Raw genomic sequence first — 22,253 nt, 5'->3', positions numbered from 1 at the left:
TTACTAGAACTTGTTGGAAATCATCATTACTTGGATTTGACTGTTGTATCTGGGCTTCGTGCCGGCTATTCGAATCCTTCAGGGATTGATATCACTGATTTTGCATACTTCGCATATTGTTTAACCTCATTCTAAGGTTTTAAGTACTATTTTGCAAACTCAGCCCCTCCTCTCAGATTTGAAAACTTAAATGACATTTTAAATGATATTTTGGGCTGTGAATTACTGATTTAAAATGCCCAAGAGGCTTATAGTGATTTCTGGATACATGGTTGGCTCGGGTTGCACGCCGCAGCAGTACTATATTGATATTGAGGCCGAGGGCCTGGTTGGTGCCACGAGATGGCTTGATTAATTGCGCTTGGGCTGTAGGAGCCCCTCCGGAGTCTGTACACACCCCCAGTGAGCGCCGTCGATGATAAATATATATATGGTTGGCTCGGACTGCACGCCGCAGTGGGTACCTGAGTGTACCGGCATATGCATTGCATTGCATTCATGCATTACTACTTACCTGTTTTACCTGGCATGGTTCTTTCTGTACTATTATTTCATTGACTTGTTAGTTTTACTGTTAAAGGTTTGGTACTGCCAGATATAGTTTGCCTTGTGTTTTTCAGTGATTTCTTATCTTCAGCCATTATTTATGTTTATTACTCACTGAGTCGGAGTACTCACTTTACTCCCTGCACCTTATGTGCAGATCTAGGTGCATCACAGGCTGAGTGAGGATTATTTAGCAGCATCGAGGAGCATTGAGGTAGCTGCATGGCGTTCGCAGCCTTCGTCTCCCCCTCCTATCTTTATTCTCTTTTATTCCGCATTTTATCCTAGACAGACTGTATTAGGTGGAAACTCTGTATTAAAGGCTCATGTTCGTGACACCGGGTCCTAGTTTGGGATTTATGTTTTCAGTATTTTGTTAAACTTCCGCGTATTGTTCAGTATTTCTAAACTTTTGATAAAAATGGCTTAGTTATTAATATATGTGCTTTGAAATTATGAACCATCCGATGTGGGAAATATTGTTGAAAGGTCGGGCTTGCCTAGCAATGTGTTGGGCGCCATCACGACCGGGGATTGGGTCGTTATAAGTTGGTATCAGAGCCTAGGTTACTTGGTCTCGCGAATCATGAGCCGACTTAGTAGAGTCTCGCGGATCGGTACGGAGACGTCTGTATTTATCCTCGAGAGGGTGCAGAGCCTTTAGGAAAAACTTCATATTCTTGAAATTCTTGTCGTGCGACTTTGTTGATCCGAGAACTAAACTTCTGTATTCTATTCTCTCGCAGATGGCGAGAACTCGCGCTACCGGACGTGATGGACGACCACCAGTACCACCCACTAGAGGCCGTGGACGCGGTCGTGGTCGTGGTCGAGGTAGACCAGCGAGGACAGCACCTGTTGATCCACCAGCTGCCCCAGTTCAGGACCAGCCTCCAGGTGTAGATGCTCCAGCAGCACATGTGCAGGCACCAGCAGTGCCCATTGTGATTCCGGGTCTCCAGGAGGCCTTGGCTCAGATACTATCAGTTTGCACTGGCCTGGCACAGGCCGTCTCAGCCACTACTGCAGCAGCTACTTCACAGACCGGGAGAGGCAATCAGACCCCCGCTACTCGCACACCTGAGCAGGTTGTTCAGGGATTGCAGACATCGGGAGCAGCCCCAGCTCAGCCGGTAGCTCCAGTTGCTCCAGTTGCACCAATTGCCCCAGTTGCACCAATTGCACCAGCTCCAGGCTATGTGGTTCCAGCTATGCCAGATGATGAGCAGCATCGTCTTGAGAGATTCGGTAGGCTTCAGCCTCCGGTGTTCAGTGGTGCTGAGGGCGAGGATGCCCAGGGTTTTCTTGACAAGTGTCAGCGTATGCTTCGCACCGTAGGGATTTTAGAGTCGAGTGGAGTGTCTTTTACTACTTTCCAGTTCTCAGGGGCTGCATTTACCTGGTGGGAGGATTTTGAGAGGCGTATGCCTGTTGGTGCAGCGCCCCTTACATGGCAGCAGTTCTCCACTCTCTTTCTGGAGAAGTACGTACCGCAATCTCGCAGGGAGGAGTTGCGTCGTCAGTTCGAGTGGTTGACTTAGGGGGACATGTCTGTGACTCAGTATGAGATGAGGTTTTCTCAGCTAGCTCGTCATGCTACTTGGATGATCCCGACAGATCGGGAGAGGATTAGGAGGTTCGTGGATGGCCTCAACTATTCACTTCGTATTTTGATGACCAGAGAGAGGGTTTTGGGTGCCTCGTTCGAGGAGGTAGTTAACATTGCTCGTGATATTGAGGCGATTCGCCGCAGGGAGCGTGAGGAGAGGGAGGCCAAGAGGCCTTGAGGTTCAGGCAGTTTCAGTGGAGCTCCGTCTAGGGGCCAGTTCCAGCGTGGTAGAGGTCGTTCCTTCAGGCCTCCTCAGTCAGCTCGCCCAGAGTATAGTGGGGCTTCTTCAAGCCATGGTCATTAGGGATTCCAGCATGGCCAGCCTTCACTTAGTGCCCTTCCCGCACAGAGCTCTTCTCATGCCTCTTCAGCCCAGGGTTCTTCTGCAGCGAGGGGTTCCCTTCAGTCCCCTTCTCCAGCACCAGGCAGTTGCTACGAGTGCGGTGAGTTTGGCCATATGAAGAGGGAGTGTCCTCGGCGTCGTGGTGGCCGGTTTCAGCAGAGGGATCATCCCTCGTCTTCTACTCCATCTACTTCAGCACCCTCCCAGTCAGATAGGGGTGGGGGCTAGGCAGCCAGGGGCCGCCCCAGGGGTGGAGGCCGATCTGGCGGTGGCCAGGCTCGATTCTATGCTCTCCCAGACAGGAGGGACGCCATTGCATCAGATGCTGTTATCACATGTATTATCTCAGTCTGCCACAGGGATGCCTCTGTCTTGTTTGATCCCTGATCTACCTATTCCTATGTGTCTTCATATTTTGCTCATCACCTGGGTACGACCCGTGGGTGTCTTGCTTTACCTGTGCACGTATCTACCCCGGTGGGTGATACTATTGTTGTAGACCATGTGTATCGGTCTTGTCTAGTGACTATTGGGGGTTTAGAGACCCGAGTTGATTTGTTGCTGTTGACCATGGTAGATTTTGATGTTATTTTGGGCATGGACTGGCTATCTCCGTGCCATGCTAATCTGGATTGTCATGCCAAGACAGTCACGTTGGCTATACCGGGTGTTCCGAGGATTGAGTGCCGTGGCATGACTGACTATATTCCTAGCAGGGTGATTTCTTTCCTAAAGGCCCAACAGGTGGTTGGGAAAGGTTGTCTATCATATTTGGCTTTTGTGAGAGATGTTGGAGCTGAGACTCCTAGTCTTGATTCTGTTCCCATTGTGAGGGATTTCAATGTGCTTCCAGCAGACTTGCCGGGCATGCCGCCGGACAGGGACATTGATTTTGGTATTGATCTGGTGCCGGGCACTCAACCCATTTCTATCCCTCCGTATCGCATGGCACCAGCGGAGTTGAAGGAATTAAAGGATCAGCTTCAGGAGCTCCTAGATAAGGGGTTCATTCGTCCGAGTGTGTCACCGTGGGGTGCTCCGGTCTTATTTGTGAAAAAAAAGGATGGCACAATGAGAATGTGCATTGACTACAGGCAATTGAACAAGGTGACAGTGAAGAACAAGTATCCCCTGCCCCGTATTGATGATTTGTTTGACCAGCTTCAGGGGGCAAAGGTATTCTCCAAGATTGACCTCCGTTCAGGCTATTACCAGCTGAAGATTAGGGATTCAGATATTATGAAGACTGCTTTCCGGACGAGATATGGGAACTATGAGTTTCTGGTTATGTCCTTTGGGTTGACTAATGCCCCAGCAGCATTCATGCACTTGATGAACAATGTATTCCGGCCGTATCTGGATTCATTTGTGATTGTTTTTATTGATGACATCCTGGTGTACTCGCGTAGCCAGGAGGAGCACGCACAACATTTGAGAGTGGTATTATAGAGATTGAGGGAGGAGAAGCTTTATGCAAAGTTCTCCAAGTGTGAGTTCTGGCTTGGTTCTGTGGCTTTCCTGGGGCACGTGGTGTCCAGTGATGGTATTCAGGTTGATCTGAAGAAGATAGAGGCGATGTAGAGTTTGCCTAGACCGTCCTCAGTCACGGAGATTCGGAGTTTCCTCGGTTTGGCGGGTTATTATCGCCAGTTCGTTCAAGGTTTTTCATCTATTACTTCGCCCTTGACCAAGTTGACGCAGAAGAGTGCACCATTTGTATGGTCGGACGAGTGCGAGGAGAGCTTTCAAAAGCTCAAGACAGCTTTGACCACAGCTCCAGTATTGGTATTGCCATCAGCTTCAGGTTCTTACACAGTGTATTGTGATGCCTTGAGAGTTAGGATCGGATGTGCGTTGATGCAGGATGGTAGAGTTATTGCATATGCTTCTAGCCAGTTGAAGCCCCATGAGAAGAATTACCCTGTACATGACTTAGAGTTGGCTGCTATAGTTCATGCTTTGAAGATTTGGAGGCACTACTTATACGGAGTATCTTGTGAGGTATTCACGGATCACCGCAGTCTCCAGCATTTGTTCAAGCAGAAGGATCTTAATTTGAGGCAGCGGAGATGGCTTGAGTTACTCAAGGACTATGATATTACCATTCTATATCATCCGGGGAAGGCCAATGTAGTGGCCGATGCCTTGAGCCGGAAGGCGGTTAGTATGGGTAGTTTGGTGTACATTCCAGTTGGGGAGAGGCCCTTTGCAGTTGATGTCCAGGCTTTGGCCAATCGGATGGTGAGATTAGACATTTTGGAGCCTAGTCGGGTGTTGGCTTGTGTGGTTTCTCGGTCTTCCTTGTATGACCGCATTAGAGAGCATCAGTATGATGATCCGCATTTGCTTGTCCTTAAGGATAGGGTCCAGCATGATGATGCCAGAGATGTGACTATTGATGATGATGGCGTGTTGAGGATGCAGGGCCGGATTTGCGTGCCCAATATGGATGGGCTTCGGGAGTTGATATTAGAGGAGGCCCACAGCTCGCGGTATTCCATTCATCCGGGTGCCGCGAAGATGTATCAGGATTTGAGGCAGCACTACTGGTGGAGGAGAATGAAGAAAGATATTGTGAGTTATGTAGCTCGGTGTCTCAACTGTCAGCAGGTCAAATATGAGCATCAGAGGCCCGGTGGTGTACTTCAGCGGATGGATATTCCGGAGTGGAAATGGGAGAGGATTACTATGGATTTTGTGAGTGGTCTCCCTCGTACCTCGAGGAAGTTTGATTCGATTTGGGTGATTGTGGATCGGCTGACCAAGTCCGCGCACTTCATTCCGGTGTGTACTACCTATTCTTCGGAGCGGCTGGCAGGGATTTTCATCCGGGAGATTGTTCGGTTGCATGGGGTCCCAGTTTCTATTATCTCAGATAGGGGTACTTAGTTTACTTCCCAGTTTTGGAGGACTTTTCAGCGGGAGTTGGGTACACAGGTGGAGTTGAGCACAACATTTCATCCACAGACGGACGGGCAGTCCGAGCATACTATTCAGATATTGGAGGACATGTTGCGTGCCTGTGTTATTGATTTTGGAGGTTCTTGGGCTGAGTTCTTGCCACTTGCAGAGTTTGCTTACAACAACAGCTATCAATCCAGTATCCAGATGGCGCCGTATGAGGCCTTATATGGGAGACGGTGTAGATCTCCAGTTGGTTGGTTTGAGCCCGGCGAGGCTAGACTATTGGGGACAGAGTTGGTCCAGGATGCCTTAGAGAAGGTGAAAGTGATCCAGGAGAGACTTCGCACAGCTCAGTCGCGTCAGAAGAGTTATGCGGACCGGAAGGTTCGAGATGTATCTTATATGGTGGGCGAGAAGGTCTTGTTGAAGGTTTCGCCCATGAAGAGCGTTATGAGGTTTGGAAAGAAAAGGAAGCTGAGTCCGCGGTTCATTGGGCCTTTTGAGGTACTTAGGAGGATTAGGGAGGTAGTCGATATGCTTGCTTTGCCACCCAGCTTGTCGGGGGTTCGCCCGGTATTCCATGTTTCTATGCTCCGGAAATATGTTGGGGACCCGTCTCATGTGTTAGACTTCAGCACGGTTCAGTTGGATGATGATTTGACCTATGATGTGGAGCCAGTGGCTATTTTGGGTCGTCAGGTTCGGAAATTAAGATCAAAGGATATAGCTTCGGTGAAGGAGCAGTGGAGAGGTCGGCCCATGGAGGAGGCTACCTGGGAGACCGAGCAGGAGATGCGGAGCAGATATCCTCACCTATTGAGGCTTTAGGTATGTTTCTTGACCCGCTCGAGGACGAGAGTTTGTTTAAGTTGGGGAGGATGTGACGACCCGGCCCGTCGTCCCATGTGTTACCGCCCCGTTTTCCCCATTTATTGCTTCTTCATGTTTCGTTATCGGCATTTGATGAGTTAGAGTTGAATTGGTTTGGTTTTGGTAGGAAATGAGACACTTAGTCTCTTTAAGGAAGGCTTATATTAGAAAAGTCAACCGGATGTTGACTAATGAGTTTGAGGGCTCGGATGTGATTTCCGGTGATTCGGTTAGCTTCGGGGGATGATTTGTGACTTAGGAATGCGATCGGAATCGATTTTGGAGGTCCGGTGTAGAATTAGGCTTGAATTGGCGAAGTTAGTATTTTGGCGAATTCCGGTTGGTAGGTGAGATTTTGATCCGAGGCTCGGAATGGAATTCCGAGAGTTGCAGTAGCTTCGTTAGCTGATTTTGGATATGTGTGCAAAATTTCAGATGATTCGGAGGTGTTTTGGTTGGGTTTTTGATCGAATGTGAGTTTCGAAAGAATTTGAAGAACTTAGGCTTGAAATTGATGAGAAATTAGGATTTTTGTGTTGTTGGATGTGTTTTAAGATTGGAACAAGTTTGAATAGGGTATTGGATCATGTCTGTGCTTTTGGTTGAGGTCCCGGGGGCCTCGGGGTGAGTTCGGATGGTTAAACGGGAGTTTTGGGAGTTTGCATATAGCTGAAGATTTGCTGCATCTGGTATTCTCGCTTCTGCGGGTGTTGGACCGCAGAAGCGGAGGCACTTAAGCGGGGGAGTCATCGCAGAATCGGTCCATGGGTTGGTAAGGTAGATCCGCAGAAATTATAATAAGTCCTTCTTACTTTTAAAATCCAATCAAACACCGTCACATTTCTATTTTAAAAGGCTTTTTTGGAACTCGCCACAGGGCGGGACACTATCAAAATGCCCTGACACTTACACGCAGGGCATAGTTTCACGAGGCTTATGTCCCAAGCGCCCGTTAGTGTGCGTTGAACACGCCTAACGCTTAAGGCTCGGGACTTGCCCCACAGTTAGAGCTGTCAAAACAGGCTAGCCCAGCCCAACTCAGCCCAAGTCTCGTGGGCTTTTAAATTTGGTGGGCTTGGGCGCGCCGGCCATCCATCTATATGGGCCTTAAAATGGCCAGCCCAACCCAACCCTAAGAGGGTCGCGGGCTAGGGCGGGGCGGCCCTTCAATTTTTTTAGAAAAAAATATTCCTCCAAATCTTTAGATATTTTTTTATGATATAATCTCTTGATCATCTGAATGACTTCTGTTTATTTAGAGTGTACAAGACTCTTGATATTTGACAAGTAAACTCGGAATTGAAATTTAAATCTCTATATCTCTAGCTTCTTTTTTTAATTTTTATGTTACATGAATATTTTTTAGTACTTTTCTTTCACTTTCCTTAGGTTCAGGAATTGCTTAAATAAGTTTATATATTAAGGTTTTTTAATTAAGGTTTAATATTATTTGTCGATTTCATCATTATAGTCCATAAAATTTTTTAAATTCATGAAATTTGCTAGTATTGTCACATTTCTTTGGCATACTACATGCATATCAAAAATACAAATTCTAGTTGATTTGGAAGGGTAAATGAGCAATCTAAGGTTAGAAAATGGGGACTATAGTTAATATATATTTAGTTTTTTTTTTTTTTAAATATTTAAATTTGAATATAATTAATTTTTGGTCCACGGAGCGGCCCAGGCTCAGCCTCGGTCAAGCCTCAAGGGCCAGCAGGCTGACTTTAGCCGGGCTTATAAGCCTCAGTTTTAAATGAGCTTAGAAAATCCCAACCCAGCCCTACCCAAGTAGCGGGCTGGGTTGGGCTGGCCTCACGGGCCAAGCCCATTTTGACGGCTCTACCCACTACTAAAAATCAGACCTATGGCAACGCTTTTCTTGCAACGGATTTATAACCGTTGCCATAGCATGTTAATTGCAACGGTTAGAACCGTTGCATAAGAATATTGACTCAATTCGAACACTTTCAATACTAAACCGTGGCAATAGAGGAATAACCGTTCCTGTAGATCTATATATTGGAACGATTATTATAACCATACCAATAGGTTCTCTTATGGCGACGGTTTGATGATAAAATATATCTACTGCAACGGTTTTCAATAAAAACATATTCCAATTGGCTTTCACTATTTTCTTTTTACTTTTTTATATCCCCTCTCTTATTTTTATTCTCTTTTAATTTTCTTTACCTTTCCATTTTCTTACCCTAATTGAGAGAAAAACCCTCAAAAAAATTCCACCACTATATATCGACATCCCTGTTGCCGACAGTAACACTGTTGTAGTTCATTCCATGGCTCCTTTTTTGTTTAATTGCAAAGAATCCAGATATCGGTGAGTATCCTTGTTCTTTGATTTTTTTGTTTATATAAATAAGTATTAGTTTTTCCTACTCCAAACAAAAGGGATGATTCCAGATATAAAATGCCATTTTTTCTCTAAAAAATAAACCAAAAGCAAAACCAAGAAAAACGTCACAGACACATAGATCTACGGAGATAGAGCCCTAAAATTTTTTAGGTTATCTCTATTCTCTAAACAGTGATTCCGGCAAATCGTCTTGGCAGCATCACTGACATCGTCGTCATTTGCGGAAGATTCATAATTTCGTATATTAGGAGTTTGATTATCCTGATATCGGTTAGAATCTAATATCTCATTCGTCTCTTACAATTTTTTTCTTAATAATGACCAGCCTTTAAAATCCCTAATTTTAGGATTTTTTTTAGATTATTTATTTATGTGTATAAGTGAATAGATAGGGAAAAGTATGTTAGTTTACTGTATTTGTAAAATAATTCTGAAAATATAAATGAACATAAACAGAAATGAACAACGAAATAATAGAAAACCAATTCGAGCCCACTGAATTCACAGTGTTTCCTTAAGGAATTTAATCCCCTCCTAGTACCCAAGGTTATGGATTATTTCCTCCCAGGATAGAACGAATTACACACTGGTGTAGTGGTACTTCAAACCCCAGTGTTTCAGCGAACACAAAGTTCGGTAGCAAATCACACTTACTTTTGCTTTGTTTGATGCTAAAAGTATGCAGAAGAAAAAGAGAAAACTCATAAAATCGTAGTGAAATTCTGAGTAGAATAGTGTTGTATTTATAGCCAAAGTTGGGCTGAAATCTGAAGAGGTGCAACTCTTCAGAATGGCTGTTTATGCAAAAACGGCCACAACATAAATGCCATTACATAAATGGCCATTTACTCAACAATAAAGAGGGAAAATAAAGAGGGAAAATTGAAGAGGGTAGTTACTTTTCTGTTACCAAAACAGAAAAACGGATTGGATTTAATATTAATATTCTGTTATTAAAATAAATATTTAATAACATTTCTGTTAATATTTTACTATTAACAAATAAATTTGGTCCAAAAAGTTAATCAATCAATCGATCATTTGACCAAATCTAAATCCGAATCCGAATCCGAATTCGAAGCCGAAGCCGAAGCCGAAGCCGAAGCCGAATTCGAAGCCGAAGCCGAGCGAGTGACGATGACGACGACGCGAGGCTTGCCTTCTTCTCAACTCTTTAAGAGCTAGAAGAAGAGTAATTGCTTATATACCCATAAAAACCTCTTCCTCTTCCAATATGGGACAATGTTCATTTGCCAAGGGGGGAAACTTAAAATTTCATTTCCCTCCATTTCCCATTCACCCTCTTTTATGTATTTAATATAATAAATACAAAAACCCCAACAATCCCCCACATGAATGGGGAATGGCTATATCATAAAAGTATGCATGAAAAATTGTGTGATTCGCAAGTAAGGATTAATTGCATCTGGATAAGTAGGTTCCCTTTGAGCTTTCCGTAGTGAACTTATGTCGGATATACTCGATCAATTGGTAGATTTGATATCTTTGAACCGTCGAACTTTGGTGTATACCTAGACAACCACAAGTCACACAACCAACCCTTAACCGTCTTTGGTTCTCATTGTTGTGTTCGTTTCAGCCATGAACACCGCCTGGTTTCATAAGTGCGTAGAGAACTGGCCTTACGAAGTTCTCCTTGAAGCGGCTAACACTTCACACTTACATAGGTGATTCCTAAACGTGTCATCCCGTAGATACACTATTTGATATACCCCGTATCAAATTTAGAAATCATTAAAAAGCCTTAATGCTTTATCCTTGATACTGAACATTGTCTCATCACGAGAATGGACCAAAAGTTTATTTGACAATGTTGAACCGTCATTAATGACTTTGTTTGATCTCCTTGAACCTAGATCTTGGGATCTCCAGTCTTCTAGGTAGAGTTACCGCCACTATGACTTGTTCTCGGCCACAGTCCCATTCCCCTTGATGATTTCTCAACTACCTCCCTAGTTAGACCTTTTGTAAGTGGATCTGACACATTATCACTTGACTTTACATAGTCAATCGTGATAATTCCTCTAGAGAGTAATTGTCTAACGGTTTTATGTCTTCGTTGTATATGACGAGATTTACCGTTATACATAACGCTCCCAGCCCTTCCAATTGCTGCTTGACTATCACAATGTATGCATATTGGTGCCAACGGTTTGGGCCAAAATGGAATATCTTCCAAGAAATTCCGGAGCCATTCAGCTTCTTCACCGGCTTTATCCAAGGCTATGAACTCAGCCTCCATTGTAGAGCGGGCAATATAAGTTTGTTTGGACGAATTCCAAGATACCGCTCTCCACCAATAGTGAATACATATCCACTTGTGGACTTGGAATCAGTTGATCCGGTGATCCAATTTGCATCACAGTATCCCTCAATGACCACATGATATTTACTGTAGTGCAAAGCAAAGTCCTGGGTATGTACTAAATACCCCAAAACTCGTTTCATGGCCATCCAATGAGATTGACCTGGATTGCTCGTATATCGACTCAATTTACTTATAGCACAAGCTATATCTGGTCGTGTACAATTCATGATGTACATTAGCAACCCAACACACGAGCATAATCCAATTGTGATATGCTTTGGCCTTTGTTCTTTGCTAATGCAAGATTCACGTCAATTGGAGTCTTTGCAACTTTAAAGCCCAAGTGCTTGAATTTTTCAAGTACTGTCTTAATATAATGAGATTGTGACAATACTAGACCTTGAGNTAGGGATAGGAGGTAACCAAAATTAGATATTTTGCTATAAACATTAAAAGGTATCTAAATATAATTATTTTAAATGGTATTTATTTAAAATAAATAAGATGTTAACATCTGTTATAGGAGGTAACAATTCCTGTTTATATTAATTTATAATTAAATGATGAGCTAGATTTAAGGTTAAATCTATATCTATATCTATATATATATATATATATATATATATATATATATATATATATATATAAATATAAAGTAGGGACATAAGCCTGCCTACCTGTCACCTCTCATTGCCTAAGAATCTCAATTATCTCTATTCTCTTTTTTTTTTCTTTAGATTTTTCCTTTTAAGTGCTCTATCAAAAATTCTAAAGTTTCCTTTTATAATAATAATTCTAATAATTGTGGCTCTTCCTATATATAATTACTTTCACATGTCGCTTCACTTCCTCTTCCGTTACAACACCTCCTTCAACCATTTCTTCCTCTTCTTCCGCCAGTTAAATACCCATCTCTCCCTTCGTTCTCTCCGTCGGCCNCATCCAATGAGATTGACCTGGATTGCTCGTATATCGACTCAATTTACTTATAGCACAAGCTATATCTGGTCGTGTACAATTCATGATGTACATTAGCAACCCAACACACGAGCATAATCCAATTGTGATATGCTTTGGCCTTTGTTCTTTGCTAATGCAAGATTCACATCAATTGGAGTCTTTGCAACTTTAAAGCCCAAGTGCTTGAATTTTTCAAGTACTTGCTTAATATAATGAGATTGTGACAATGCCAGTCCTTGAGAAGTCTTATGGATCTTAATTCCCAGAATTAAATCAGCAACTCCCAAGTCTTTCATATCAAACTTGCTAGTTAGAATACACTTAGTAGCATTTATGTTGGCAATGTCATTACTCATTATGAGCATATCATCCACATATAAGCAAACAATGACTATGTGATTTGGAACATTTTTAATGTACACACATTTATCACATTCATTTATCTTAAATACATTTGACAACATTGTTTGGTCAAATTTCGCATGTCATTGTTTGGGTGCTTGTTTTAATCCGTAAAGGGACTTAACAAGTCTACAGACCTTCTTTTCTTTACTTGGAACCACAAACCCTTCAGGTTGTTCCATGTAGATTTCTTCCTCCAACTCTCCCTTTAAGAAGGCCATCTTAACATCCATTTGATGAACTTCAAGACCATAAACTACAGATAACTCTACTAACGTTCGTATGGACGTAATTCTTATAACTGGAGAGAGTATGTATCAAAATAGTCAAGACCTTCTCGTTGTCTATACCCTTTGACCATAAGTCTTGCCTTATATTTGTCAATAGTGCCATCATCTTTCATTTTCCTCTTAAAGATCCATTTAGAACCCAACGGTTTATTTCCAGGAGGAAGATCAACCAATTCCCATGTATGGTTGTTCAATATGGATTCTATTTCACTATTGACTGCCTCTTTCCATAACAATGATTCCGAAGAAGACATAGCTTCTTTAAATGTTTGAGGCTCATTTTCCAATAAGAAAGTCACAAAATCAGGTCCAAATGAAGTAGACATTCTTTGACGTTTACTACGTCTTGGATCCTCCTGGTTAAGTGTACTTTCTTTTGTTTCTTCCCGAGGTCGTTTAGATCCTTCACTAATCGACTCACATTCCTTTTTATACGAATATATATTTTCAAAGAACTCAGCATTATCTGATTCTATAACCGTATTATTATAAATGTCAGAATTTTCTGATTTATGAACCAGAAATCGATTTGCTTTACTATTAGTCACATATCCTATGAAAACACAATCAACGGTTTTTGGTCCTATTTTTACCCTTTTGGGTTTAGGAACTTGCACTTTTGCCAAACACCCCCACACTTCAAAATAATTCAAGTTGGCCTTCCTTCCTTTCCATTTTTCATATGGAATGGATTGTGTTTTCTATGGGGTACTCGATTTAGTATTCGGCTAGCAGTAAGAACGGCTTCCCCCACAAGTTCTGTGGCAAACCAGAACTTATCAATAATGCGTTCATCATCTCCTTTAATGAACGATTCTTTCTTTCTGCAATCCCATTGGATTGGGCGTGTAAGGGGTCGTTGTTTGATGAATAATTCCATATTCTAAACATATTTGTTCAAAAGGAGATTCATATTCACCACCCCTATCACTTCTTATCATTTTGAGTTTCTTGTTAAGTTGCGTTTCAACTTCATTTTTGTATTGCTTCAATGCGTCTATTGCTTCATCTTTACTATTAAGCAAGTAAGCATAGCAATATCGAGTACTATCGTCAATAAAAGTTATGAAATACTTCTTTCTACCACGAGATGGTATTGATTTCATATCACAAATATATGTGTGAATTAAGTCTAAAGGATTTGAATTCCTTTCAACCGACTTATAAGGATGTTTCACATACTTATATTCCACACATACTTGACATTTTGATTTGTCACATTCAAACTTAGGCAATACTTCCAAATTAATCATTTTCCGTAAGGTTTTATAATTGACATGACCCAAACGTATATGTCATAATTCATTTGACTCAAGTAAGTAAGACGAAGCTGAAATTTTATTATAATTTTCAACAACCATTACATTCAGCTTGAAAAGGCCCTCAGTGAGGTAACCTTTTCCTACAAACATTTTATTCTTACTTATTACAACCTTATCGGAAACAAAAACACATTTAAAACCATTCTTAACAAGAAGTCCAGTAGAGACTAAATTCTTCCTAATCTCGGGAACATGAAGGACGTTGTTCAAAGTCACCACTTTGCCGGAAGTCATTTTGAGAAATATCTTCCCACATCCTTCAATCTTGGCCTTTGAAGCATTTTCCATAGAAATCGTCTCATCGGGTCCAACAGGAGCATAAGTAGCAAAAGCTTCTCTAACAGCACAAACATGGCGAGTGGCTCCAGAATCAATCCACCACTCTTTAGGATTGCCCACCAAGTTGCATTCGGAAAGCATGGCACATAAGTCATCAACATCATCATGCTTTTCAACCATGTTTGCTTGACCCTTCTTCTTGTCTTTCTTCGGAGCACGACACTCCGTAGATTTGTGTCCGGTTTTTTCCACAGTTGTAGCAGTTTCCACTAAACCGCTTCTTGCTTGGGTTGTATTTCGGTCCAGAAGCCTTCTTCCTCTTTTAGTTCTCTTCAACAATATTTTCTCCCATTATTGTTGAGTTTCCACAGCCTCTCTTTTCAGCAGCTTTGTTATCCTCTTCGATTCTCAATCGAATAATGAGATCTTCAAGGGACATCTCCTTGCGTTTGTGTTTCAAGTAGTTTTTGAAGTCCTTCCACAAAGGAGGCAACTTCTCAATCATCGCTGCTACTTGAAATGCTTCATTGATGACAAGACCTTCAATGAAATTTCTGTTAGTAAAAATACTAAGATTACTACTTTCAACAGCAATATTAATTTGATTTATACCTTCAGCAAGGAGATCGTGAATAGTCACTTGCAATTCCTGGACTTGGGTAATAACAGACTTGCTATCTACCATTTTGTAGTCCAAAAACTTTGCAGCAACAAACTTTTTCAACCCGGCATCTTCGGTTTTGTATTTCTTTTCAAGCGCAGTCCACAGTTCCTTTGACGTTTCCACGCCACTGTAGACGTTATACAGAGTATCCTCCAGCCCGCTTAGAATATAATTCTTGCACAAAAAATCTAAATGCTTCCACGCCTCAATCACGAGAAAGCGTTCAGTTTCTGGAGTTTCATCGGACAGCACAGGAACATCTTCCTTGATGAACTTCTGGAGACTTAGAGTAGTCAAATAGAAGAACATCTTTTGCTGCCAGCGCTTGAAATCAATCCCGAAAAATTTTCTGGGTTTCTCCGCCGGTGCCAATGCTGCCGGTGTCGTTCGACTTGTTGAGGCATTGGTAGTCACCATTGGAACAACTTGGTTCTCATTCTCATTAGTCATTTCTATAAAAGAATGACACAAACGTTAAAATCACGTAGATTTTAATCTCCAATAGAGTATAAAACCACAAAGGTTTTACTCTCCAGAAACAGTAAGTACAAATACAGAAAATATATTAAATTCCTTAAGCTTGTTAGTTTACTGTATTTGTAAAATAATTCTGGAAATATAAATGAACATAAACAGAAATGAACGTAAACAGAAATGAACAACAAAATAACAGAAAACCTATTCGAGCCCACTGAATTCACAGTGTTTTCTTAAGGAATTTAATCCCCTCCTAGTACCCAAGGTTATGGATTATTTCCTCCCGGGATAGAACGAATTATACACTGGTGTAGTGGTACTTCAAACCCCAGTGTTTCAGCGAATACAAAGTTCTGTAGCAAATCACACTTACTTTTGTTTTATTTGATGCTAAAAGTATGCAGAGAAGGAGAGAAAACTCAGAAAATCTAGTGAAACTCTGAGCAGAATAGTGTTGTATTTATAACCAAAGTTGGGCTGAAATCTGAAGAGGTGCAACTCTTCAGAATGACTGTTTATGCAAAAACGGCCACATCATAAATGCCATTACATAAATGGCCATTTATCAACAATAAAGAGGGAAAATAAAGAGGGAAAATTGAAGAGGGTAGTTACTTTTCTGTTACCAAAACAGAAAAATGGATATGATTTAATATTAATATTCTGTTATTAAAACAAATATTTAATAACATTTCTGTTAATATTTAAGCCGAAGCCGAAGCCGAAGCCGAGCGACGACCACGACGGCGCGAGGCTTGCCTTCTTCTCAACTCTTTAAGAGCTAGAAGAAGAAACAATTGCTTATATACCCATAAAAAACCTCTTCCTCTTCCAATATGGGACACTGTTCATTTGCCAAGGGGGGAAACTTAAAATTTCACTTAAAAATTTCATTTCCCCTCCATTTCTCATTCACCCTCTTTTATGTATTTAATATAATAAATACAAAAACCCCAACAAAGACTTAAGTAGTCCTTAAGTATGCTATAGGAGTAGTTTTGTTCCTACCTAAGTCAATTCCGCTGAATAGATATATGTGTATATTTTGTTGTTAATTGGGAATTTAAAATAAATTATGGCTTTCTTTATCTTTGAGAAACAATTGCTTTCTTGAACGAGGACAATTCTTTTTCCTATTGCCGATGAGTTATAAAGTTCCTATGTACATTTTTTTGGTTGAATCCATGCCGCTTTCCAGAAAATTGTGAGTTATAGTTTTGGCATGATATTATCTACCTTAGCATGTGCTATGTGATTTAACTGGAGTAGATATTGAATTGGAATTGAACAGGTTGGTGGTCCTCTAAGTTTTATAAAGCAAATTCAGAGAATCCAGAGCAGGTAAGTGGTCCTCTAGCTGTTCACATTTAGATAGAGAGAATATTATGACTTTTCAAAGGAGGGGATATGCCTTCTTCATATTTTACTGTTGTTCTTGAGTTATCTTTGGGAGCAGTATTGCTTCAAAATTAATTGTAATCAGTTGTATAAATATTTGAATACATCTTTTTTATGTCTCTTTGGGGAGTAATGATCAGATGAAAGAGATATTTAGCATATAATGATCAGATGAAATTAGACAAAGCTAATAGCCTTGGATAAAATTGCCATGTCATTATGCAGATATTTGTAAAAATGTTTCCTCCTGGTGGTTTCAAAAATTTACCTTGATCAAACATTGATAAGAAGAATCTTTGATTACATAATTGGATGAGTTCTTTGGTTTTAGCTTCTATATTTGCAAGAACTTTTAATTGATTTTGATTGACTCTACTCATTAGTTAGCATGGCTTATTATAATTTTTCTTTTTACTGCTGAATGTTCCAGATAGCTTTAACATTTTTAGTGTCGGTCTCATATTCCTGCGAATGGTGAGTTTCAACTCAAAATCTACAAAGTCTTAACTCCTTTGAATATAGGTTTGAAGTATGACCAGAAATAGGAACTTCGACCATGCGATGGATATCAACCTAGCAACATGATGAAAAATAACTGGCAACTTAGCAATATTGAGCGGTGCTATTAAAGAAAAAAAAAAATGAATCTATCTGCGTAGAAATGGTGCTGTAATATTTTCGTTTTTCATTTGCCATTATATTCTATTGTTTCTTAAAATTGATGTTTGTGTATCAGTATTTTAACTCAAGCATTATACAAAAGTAGTACTCCATAAACTTTTATAAGGTGACTCATGAAGCATAGAAAACGAGAACTTTCTTAGTCATATATCTTATTTGTATGGATTGGATGTTTTGGATGCTTAGGGCTATGCAATCCAGCTACCAGGATAACGGAGCTTCACAATATCAGCATGTGCTCCAAATATCTAATACTGCCACCTTATGACAGATAGTGTCACGGGACGTACGCTCAGCTAGTCAATTGATGGTAGTTTTTAAGAATAAGTTATCGGATCTTGAAACTCTATGACAGTAGAGTTCCATCTCCTTTTAACTATTCTGGCATCTCCTTTCAACTATTCTAGTACTTTTTTGTATGATGTTGTATCTTAGATCTAACTGGCATATTGTTTACATATCTACTTGAGTATTTTTGCTGCAAGTAACTTCTTAAATATGTTGTCACAAGATAGGTAATATAAAGTGGTACACTTGAAGCATGTGGAGTTTTGAGTGCTCCCTTGGTTGTGTTGATTCAATTTTGTAACTATGGAGAATTTTATAACTGATGGTTATAATGGAAGAAAACATTATTGATCTTTATGATAGTTACTGCTTCTTCAGGACAGATTTGCAACGAATGATCTCTCTTTACAAAATGCCATATATATGTAGTGTCTTTAGTTTATCTTTGGGTTTGCTTTGAATTTGAATTTGGGAAACTTTATTGACTGCTTTGAGTGTTCTTTATTACTCAAATTGCACTTTTAAAGATTTACTAAATCATTTATTTTTATCTTTACAGGTGGATTGAATGAGCAAAGAATGAATAAAGCGGCGAAGGCATTACTTAGAGTTATGGGATTGTTCTTGAAATTATTCGTGTATTACAATATTTAGGAACCTTTTATGTTGTAGTATGCTTTTGAATTGTACAATGTTACAAATTTATTTTTATACAAAGAAATAAAAAACCGTTGCAATAGCCTCCATAGATGGTTTCAATAGTATCAACAAACCGTTGCAATAGCCTTATAAATTGATGCAGTAGTTCCTAATAACGATTTCAATCTGTAATTCAAACTGTTGCAACAGCATAATAAATTTGTTGCAATAGAATAACAAACCGTTGCAATAGCCTGATAAACCGTTTCATAAACTGATATTGCAACGGGTTATAACCGTTCTATTTGAATGAGCAGCCGTTGCAGTAGATAAGCCTATTGCAACTTTGTCGAACCGTTGCCACAGGTCTTCTATTGTAAAGGTTATGCAAACCGTTGCCGTAGACCTATTGGCACGGGATTTGATGTAACGTCTCTAAACCGTTGCAATTAGTCTATTGCAACGGTTTTCCTACCTTGCAACGCTTTTGTAACAACATAGACATATTTTCTAGTAGTGACCCATAGTTCTTACGCAAATGATGTGTTGAGTTTCCTAATAAGCTTTGTTGACCCTCATAATTTTATAACAAATGAATAATAAGTTCTACCCACTCGTAATAATTTAAAATTGAGAGTAACTCTAATAACGAGTCATAGTATTACATATTATTTGATTGGACATCGTAAGAGTGAATTTTATTTGAACATTTAAAAAAAAATAGATAGCCAAAATTTGCATCGTCATTTGCCATTGGTCTTCGTGTCTTGAGTTATATGTCTCTTAAATTTGAAAGTAATTCTGTAATTAATCTTGAAGGAACACTATTTTAAATTACAGTATTAAAATAGCAATTTTGTAATTATTTTACATGAAGGTTTGAAATTTTCTAAGTTTGAATTAGAGTACACTTTGGTGTTATCAGACTCTGAGTGGTGTTTCGGGACCTTGGATAAGTTAGTTTTATTGATTGAAACTGGTATGTGAAGTTTGGTAGTGATCCACAATGTCTAAGTGAGCTAAAGAAGTGTGAAAATTTTCATAAAGCACTATCTTTTAGTGATAATTAGCTATCTATAGTGATAACACAAAGGTTGGGAGATCCAAGAACTTGAAGAAAATAAGTTGATGAAATGCGAAAGTAGTAAAGAAATGCAAGCGGAGCAAGAAAAATAAACTAGATATGTCGAAATTCGAGGAAAGGTCCAAGAACCCCGAGATTATGTTAATCTAGATTTTGACAAGATCCTAATGACAACAAGTTGGTTATGAAACCAATTGCCTTCACTAGAGATAAGCTAATCAAGAACTAGATTCGGATCTTGACTTCTAGTTTGAATAACTTACGACAACAACTAGTAAAAGAAACTAGTCGCCTTCGAAGAATATCAAAAGAAACCAAGATATCACAAGAAAGAGAATTATCTTACTACCTTAAGCTATGAACTAGTTAGGGTTGCAAGATAAATCTTCAAAGTAAAGTTCACAAAGGTTCAAAAGAACTCACAATAATAATATTAATCTTCAATGATCTTCTACAATGGAAGACAAGCACCCCTTTATATAGTAGTAAAGAAGGAGCTAGTCAAGACTTCAATAAATGAGAATTATATTCCCTAGAAGCATAGAAGACTACCCACACTAAGACCAATGTAGTCAACATACATATAGGCCAATGCAAGTCAATATAGATTAAAACAACTATTAAATATATATTCTAGAAACTATTTTTGGGCTTATTTGGGCTGCTGAAAATTCCTCTCTTTTGGGGCATATTTGGGCCTCATTCCATTTCCTCTTGGACTTTAATTTTGGCCTCAAAATAGTTGTAAGACTTGGTCCAAAGATCCTCCTTGTGCTGGAATTCTTCTTCTATTATAAAACACTTTTTAATTGCCAATTGAAGCCCATTAAGCTTGTCTTGAAATTTCTTTGTTTGAGACCTTGTCATGGGCCTTCTTGGAGCTTCCAGAGCTTCATCCTTCTCCTTTAATGATGTTGAGCTGCCATGAATGCTATCATATAGATACCATTTGCTATATTACGGATTGTAGATACGTTTTCTGTTATTATAATATGTATTAGATGTATTTAAGCTACTGTATTCATGAATGAAGTAGCAAAAATAGGCGTGAATCAGGAAAGTCCAGTTAATCAGTTGTTGTATTCGAGTGTATTCGACTGTATGCATGGCGTGAAACATGGGATTACAGCTGGACATATTATTGTATTCGATTGAATTCACGGCGTGACACAGGGGATTACACTATTTTTAAACAGAAAGTGAATCAATTAACATAATAGACTCCTAATATAACTCAACAAACTCAATTATAACACACAAAATTTGTATTTCCAATTATAAAAAAGATTCTCAACCGAAAATACCCCAAAAGTACAGCAATCTTCAGAGAAATTATATAATATCTAAATACATAAATTATATTAATTAAAAAAAATATATGAATACATTCATGGCATATAGAGAGACAGTGAATACAATGAAATACATAGATTGAAATATATTAACATAAAATCAAGTTGCTCAGCCCCAAACTCCGCCGTCTTTGTTCAAGAACAAACCCTAATTTCCGGCGAAACCGCCGTCGAGCAAAACCCTGAATCTCACTGTTCCCACGCCGCCATTGATCGGAGGCTTCATCTCCTTTGGATTCAATTTCGGTTGCAGAAATTACTAACACTGCTTGGTCCATTCTCAATAATCCGATTCTCTACTTCTAAACCGACGATGAGTAAACCAGTAGATATCGCCGCAACTGCTAAGTCTCAGTAATTAAATGTTTATGTGCAATAGCATTGATGCATTTTTAGATCGAGATTTTGTGGTGGAGCTTCTTTCTGCTAATTCCATCGCTGTCGTCCATCTCTCTCGCATGGGCGAAAAATGGGTATTATGGGCATCTGAAGAATTTGGCTTCTTGACCCTAGTGATTCTGTTTCCACTTGAAGCAGTATAAGGCCTCAAAAAGAAGAACCCAGACCCAATGGAGCTTGTTCGTGGAAAATCTGCTAGATAAACATTAGCAAAATGGTAGGTGATGTGGGTGACGGGAATTTTGAGATTGAGCATCGTGTGGGGGAAGAGAATGGCATGTATCAAAGTAGAGTGAGAAAGAAAATAGTGTAACTGAATAGCGTATTTAGTGGCTTAGGGATAGGAGGTAACCAAAATTAGATATTTTNAATAAATTCAACCTAGACAGGCTCCAATATGAGTACCACACACCGACAAAAAATAAACAATAATGCATTTCACTTAAGAGCGTGAGTTAATAATCAATAAGTGGGTGTAAATTATAAAAAAAATTGGAGTTCAAATTCTAATAAAGACAAAAGAATTTATTAAAAAGTACAACAACAACAACAACCCAGTAAAATCTCACAAGTGGGGTCTGAAAAGGGTAGTGTGTACGCAGAACTTACTCCTACCCCGAGGGAGTGGACATGTTGTTTCCAGTAAACCCCCCAGCTCAAGAAGAGGAAAAGAGAGACAATATATCAGTACTATCAACAGAAATATTAGAAATAATGACAACAACATTAGAACCAGAAAATAGATGAAAATTAATAACAATAACCAGTAGATAAGGCACGACACGAAGAAAAATGGGATACACGTAAATCTCCTCTTGATTTCAATTGCTTGATTCTTCCTCTATTTTTATGTATTTATGCAGATATTTAAATTAATTACGTATGTTGTATATTTTGAGCAAATTGATTCCCGACTTTTGTATCTGCCTAGAGTGCATTTGTATTGTATTGATTAGCTTTGCTTTGTTTTTTAGTGTTCATAGGTTGGGTTAAAATAATGGTGCTCTGGAAGAACAAAACTTAATTCTTTTGTATAA

The 22,253-nt window shown here is 39.6% G+C and overlaps 1 long non-coding RNA gene across 1 annotated transcript; it reads left to right on the top strand.

The window, feature by feature from the left end:
* The first annotated feature begins 8,359 nt into the window (after positions 1–8,359).
* On the top strand, positions 8,360–18,490 carry LOC109217095. The gene is made up of 4 exons (XR_002066600.1): positions 8,360–8,616; positions 16,667–16,716; positions 17,641–17,764; positions 18,302–18,490. It is a non-coding gene; the product is annotated as an uncharacterized LOC109217095 (long non-coding RNA).
* The last annotated feature ends 3,763 nt before the right edge of the window (positions 18,491–22,253 follow it).

The sequence above is a fragment of the Nicotiana attenuata genome, unplaced genomic scaffold (genome assembly GCF_001879085.1).
Source record: "Nicotiana attenuata strain UT unplaced genomic scaffold, NIATTr2, whole genome shotgun sequence".
NCBI classification, from domain to species: domain Eukaryota; kingdom Viridiplantae; phylum Streptophyta; class Magnoliopsida; order Solanales; family Solanaceae; genus Nicotiana; species Nicotiana attenuata.
This window is presented reverse-complemented; position numbering and strand designations above follow the sequence as displayed.